The sequence below is a fragment of the Mustela nivalis genome, assembly GCF_964662115.1.
Source record: "Mustela nivalis genome assembly, chromosome: 17".
NCBI classification, from domain to species: domain Eukaryota; kingdom Metazoa; phylum Chordata; class Mammalia; order Carnivora; family Mustelidae; genus Mustela; species Mustela nivalis.
Genome location: NC_139036.1, coordinates 24,993,412 through 24,999,411, shown reverse-complemented (window position 1 = coordinate 24,999,411; position 6,000 = coordinate 24,993,412). Strand labels below are relative to the sequence as shown.

The following is a 6,000-nucleotide window of genomic DNA, read 5'->3' as shown; positions in this document are numbered from 1 at the left end:
TGCCCCTCTTTCTTTTCCTGTCTGTTCTTCTTCCTGGGGCCTCTGCACCATCCTCCTTTCTCTGGATATCTGGGCACCCTCCCCCCCCCCCAACTCCTGTGAGCCCAGGTGTGTGAGGGCGGACGTGCTTCCAACTGCCCAATAAGCTGTTGAGCTCTGTGACCTGCTGCCAATGCCTGGGGGTGACGTTGCCCAGCTACAGTTGCTGGGGGAACCTCAAGTTAGAATTTCTTCACTTCAGGGCGTGTAGAGTCTCAATCACTACCCTGAATTAATGTTGCTGTTCCCCGGCTAAATGTAAGTGAGTGTCGGCTTCTGGGATGATTGAAGTTAGAGCGTTCCTGCTTGGATACTGTCAATCATTCCTCCCTCACTCTCTGCTGTGTGCGCTCAGCCTGCACAGCCCAAGTGGGAATCATGGGGGGGAAACACAAGAAACCACGGGCAGGCCTCTGAAAATCCCCTATCAAATGGCAGGTACATCCAGAGAGGTCTTCCGGTGGTGGAGTTAGTCCCTATGCTAAGAGCATTCCCAAGCTGATGGAAAAGACAACTTCTAGCCTAAGGAAGCTCCTGGTGTGATGGGGAAAGACCAAGGTCCTACTTAAAGTAAGCACTTAGTCTGATGGGGGAGACCTAGTCCCTGCCCTGGGGAACCTCCAGTCCTAGGGGGAGGGACACTCATTGGGAGATAGAAAATGTGGATGGCACCATGCTGTCCCTCAGATGTCCTATTTGATAAGTGTGATCAGGCTGGCTGGGCATGACTGTTGACAGAACTGCTGGGACTCATGCTGACTGACTTTCTGATGCACAAGGGCTGTAGAAGCCTAGCTGAGCCCTTATTTCACCCACGAAACCCTGACCACTCCTTCCTGCTCTCACCCCAAGGCTCTTCTGAGTTTTTTCCATTTTTGACCACCTTTGCATCCCCTCTTTGGACTCCCCATCCCCCAAATGTTTATTATGAAATTTTAAACATGAAAAGAACTCTAAGGGACTCGCCATTGAGTACTCAGCATGTAGAGTCTACGAATGTGAACATTTTGCTCTATCTCCTATCCATATGTCTACTCCTCAATCATCTTATTTTTGGCATACTGTAAAGTAAGACACAGACCATCAGTATATGTTACTCCAAACACTTCATCATGTATATCATGAAGCAGAATTCAGTGTTTGCTAGTGGTTCTTTGTGTGTGTGTGTGTGTGTGTGTATGTGTCAGGGGGTGTTAAGTTTGTATCAGTAAAATGGTTAAAAAACGCAGATTATAAGTATATTCTTCCAGAAGATTTGACAACTTCTTACACATGTGTAACCCAAATCCCTACCAAGATATGGAACATTTCTATCACATAGAAAGTCTCCTCATGCCCCTTTCCAGTCAATCATGGATCTTATCTTGCAGCAGCAATCAGTTTTCATTTTTTTAAAAAAAACCTTTCTAGGATTTCATGTAAATGGAACCAAATAGTTTGTACTCTTCATGTTTTGGGAATTCACCCATTTTCCTGCATGTGTCGCCACTTTCTTCCTTTTCCATCACTGAGTAGTGGTAACAATTTGTTTTTCCCTTTTCCCCCTTTGTGTGGGGTTGTTTCCAGTTAGGGGCTACTGTGAATGTTCTTGTAAAAGTATTTTTGTAGATGTATATTTTCTTTTCTTTTGGGTAAATACCTCAAAGTGGAAATTCTGGGCCATAGAGCAGGATACCTTTAATATAGCCACCTTATTTTGAAATGTCTGTTCAAATATTTTCCCTTCTCTTTATCGGGTTGTTTGTGTTTTTATTGTGTTTTTGTTCCTTATATATACTTGGTATAATTTCTTTAATGGACATGTTTTGCAAATATTTCCCCCTAATCTGTGACTTATTATCCATTTTCTTTCTTGGATAGGAAGTAGGCTTTATTGGTGGGGCGTGAGTAAGGACGGCACGATGCAGAATCTGTCAGGAGTGCACAACTCACCATTTGTCCATTTGTCCAAGGGGAGCCATAATTAGGAATGTATTTAACCTCACAGCCAACCAGGATAAACTGCTTTTCAGCTGCCGTATCTCCAAATTCATCCATATCAAACTTGGTAAATCACCACTTCTTGGAGATGTGGGGTCACCTGGCCCTGGCGAACTTGAACTTGGCTCTGTGAAGGGCTTCAGCCACATGTTTCTTGTTCAGTAGCTTGGCGTGGAAGGACATGATGACTTGGCGAGTGTGGACCATGGTCACTGTGCCCTGGGGCTTTCCAAAGACACCCCAAATACCTGACTGGAGCCTAGATTGGGAGACAGTGTGAGATCAGACATGTTCACTGGAAAATGTAGTCTCCAAGGTCCCTTAGGACAGCCCCTATGCAACAAAAGACTGCGTACACCACTGAGGAGGCCGCTGTGTGCAGCCACCACACACTATCATTTTCTTAATGAGGTTTTTGATGAGCAGAAGTTTTTAATTTTTATAAAATCTAAATGGTGATTTTTTTACTTTGATAATTATTATTTTTTGCTTCCCGCCTAAAAAACTTTTGCCCATCTGTAGGTCATGAAAATACTCTCCTATGTTTTATTCTAGAAGCTTTATAGTTTTACCCTTTACCTTTAAGTCTGTCGTTCACCTCAAATTAAATTTTGTGTATTTTGTGAGGTAAGGATCAGAGTTTATGTTTCTCCGTATTATTAGCCAATTGTGCCAACCACACCTGTTGAAAAGACTGCTTTATCCATACAATCATTTTGGCTCCTCATTGAAAATCAAATGGTCATATACATGTCAGTCTATTTCTGGGCTCTCTGTTCTGTTCTGTTGAATTATACATATTTCTTTGCACTACCATCCTGTCTCCAAGACAGTTTACCAGCTTTATAACAAGCCTTGAAGTTAGGCAGTGTTAAGTCCTCTGACTTTGTTTTTCTTTATCAAGATTGCCTTGGATAGTCTAGGTCCTTTGCATTTCCATATAAATTTTAGAATAAGTCTATCAACTATTACAAATAAAGCCTGCTGGAAAATGGGATTAGGATTGTGTTTGCACATGTAGATCAAATTGGAGAGAATTAATGTTTGAACAGTATTGAGTCTTCCCAGAAGACAGAAACATTTATTTAAGGCTTCCTAAATGTATCTCAGTAATTTTTAAGCAGTTTTCAGTGTATAGTTCTGGTACATCTTTTGTTAAATCTATTTTTAAGTATTAAAAAAAATTTTTTTTGCTGTATTGTTAATGAAATTTTAGAAAAAAATGTCTTCGTCCAGTGGTTTGTGGCTAGTATGTGGGAATATAATTGATTTGTGAGTATTGCTCTTTTATCTTGTATTTCTTTTTTAAGATTTTATTTATTAATTTGAGAGAGAGAGAGAGTTAGAGAGAGAATACAAGCAGGGGAAGAGGCAGAAGCAGACTCCCTGCTGAGCAGGGAGCCTGAAGGGGGCTTGATCCCAGGACCCCAGGATCATGATCAGAGCTGAAAGCAGCCACTTAACCTACTGAGCCACCCAGGTGCCCTTACCTTGTGACTTTGCTAAATTCATTTATTCCACCTTGTTGCTATTTTGTTGGTTACTTGGGATTTTCTACATAAAAAAACAATCATATCACTTGTGCATAAAATTTTAGTTCTTCCTTTCTGGTCTCTGTGTCTTTTATTTCTTTATCTTGCTTTATTGCCTTGGCCAAAACCTCCATTGAAACATTATATGAATGTAGTGAGAGTGCACATCTTTGCTTTTTTCTTAATCTTAGGGAGAATGTATATTAACTATACTAAATATAGTGTTAGCTCTAGTTTTTCATAGGTGTACTTTATCAGGTTGAAGAAATTCCTTCTTCTCCTAATTTTCTCTGATTTAAAAACAAAGATGAACAGGTATTAGATTTTATAAAAACAGTCATGGTTTTTCTTCTTTATGCTGTTAATATAGTGAATCACATTAATGAGTTTGAGTGTTCAAACAATCTTGCATTCCTAGGATAAACCTACTTGCTTGTGATGTATCTTTCTGTGTATTTCTGGTTTTATTTGCTAATAATCTGTTAAGGATCTATGTTCTTGAAGGATATTGATTTGTCTGTCTTTCTTTCTTTGTAGTGTTTTTGTCTGGTTTTACTATCAGGGTTATTCTAGCACCATGAATCAAGTTGGGAATGTTCATGTTCCTCTATTTTTCTGAGTTTGTATAGGATTAATATTATTTCTTTCTTAAATGTTTGATTAAATTCATAGTGAAACCCTCCAGTTATGGAATTTTGCTTGTGGAAAGATTTTTCATAACAAATTAACTTTATTTAGTAGATAAAAGGCTATTTAAATTTTTCTATTTTATCTTGTCTCAGTTTTAGTAACCTGTATTTTTCAAGGAATGTGTCCAGTTTGTCTAAAGTTGTTCATAATGTTCTTATTACCCTTCTAATGTCTGTGGAAAATGTAGTAATAGTCCCTCTTTCAATAGGCCCCCTTAAGTCTCTGATATTAGTAATTGTGCTCTTTTTTACCCCTCTTCAACCTATGGACCCTCCCCCATTCCCTACTTTTTTGTTTAAACTAATGCTCTTGGGGCGCCTGGGTGGCTCAGTCAGTTAAAGCATCTGCCTTCAGCTCAGGTCGTGATCCTGGGGTCCTGGGATTGAGCCCCACATCGGCTCTCTGCTCAGCGGGGGGCCTGCTTCCCTTCCTCTCTCTCTTTCTGACTCTCTGCCTACTTGTGATCTCTGTCAGATAAATAAATAGAATCTTTAAAAAAAAAAAACAACGAATGCTCTTGGCTCTGATTTTCTGGGAAAGTCAAGGGTGGACCTCCTAGGCAAGTCAGTTCACCACTCTTTACTTCAACATGATTTTATCTTCTCTTTCTTCCTTCCTTCTGACCTTAAAGGAAGAATTGTCCTTAATTCTTCCTGTTTGAATGCTCCTCTGATAGGAAACCCATATCCTGAACTCCCATTAGGGTTCCAATACCTCCAACACAACATTCTTCTTGATGCTTCCCTCTTTCCCTTTTATGGCCCATGCTGCTCTCTGTGCCACGGTGTCTGTAGGCATCTGCAGCCTTAGCTCTGGATATGACAGTCCCAAGTATCAGAGTGACTTCTAAGTCTAGAACATGTCATGTTTCACTCACTGGTATTTTTCTCAGTCTTTGCCTCCATATGGAGTATGTTTTTCCCCCACAGTCTTCCTGGAGAACATTTACACAGTCCTTGAGTAACTTCTTCCTTGAAGTCTGATGAAATCAATCACCTTTTTGTTCTGCGGTCTACTTGGACTGCTACTGTGGATAAAAGCATCTGTTCTACTTCATTGTGTGCATTTGTTGATGTCTTTGCTTCCTCCACTGATACCATAAAGTCCCTGGGGGCAGGAACCATGTCTGTTTATATTTATATTCTTAGTGCACACTGTAGGCTCGACATATGTTTGTTGACTGAATATAGAACATTCGCATTTTGTGATGATCAGGGTTTCCAATGTGGAACTATTCACCCCTTTTCCCATCAGTCCTTTCTTCTCCTGTTCTCTTAACCCCCCTCCCTTTCTTAAAAGTGTGATGTCACTGGTGAGTTCTTGCTCTTCATTATTTGCCGATTTCTGCTCTGCTGGGTCCTTTGCTTTTTCCTCCTATCAGTCTGTATTTTCTCCACTAAATTTTGAAGCAGCATTACATTACTCATGAACCACTATCTCAAAATCTAGTTCTTAGATGTCTCCTTAGATCCGTCTTTCCTACAATGCAATGACTCTTTTCCTTAAAACATATTGGGGAAAATGGGACTACATCAACATAAAAAGCTTCTGCTCAGCCAAGGGAAAGGTCAACAAAAAGAAAACACCCTGCTCAATGGGAGAAGATATTTGCAAATGACATATCTGATAATGTGTTAGTATCCAAATATATCAATACAACTTAGCACAAAAAAAAAAACAAATAATCCAATTAAAAGTGGGAAGAAGACATCAACAGACACTTCTCCAAAGAAGACAGACAGAGAGATGGCCAACAGAC

General features: G+C 40.0%; 1 long non-coding RNA gene across 1 annotated transcript in view; it reads left to right on the top strand.

Moving 5' to 3' along the window:
• The first annotated feature begins 208 nt into the window (after positions 1-208).
• The window catches only part of LOC309852131, a 29,726-nt gene continuing 23,934 nt past the window's right edge, over positions 209-6,000 (top strand). The window contains exon 1 of the long non-coding RNA XR_014305085.1: positions 209-297. This is a non-coding gene — a long non-coding RNA (uncharacterized lncRNA). The remainder of the gene's footprint in view (positions 298-6,000) is intronic.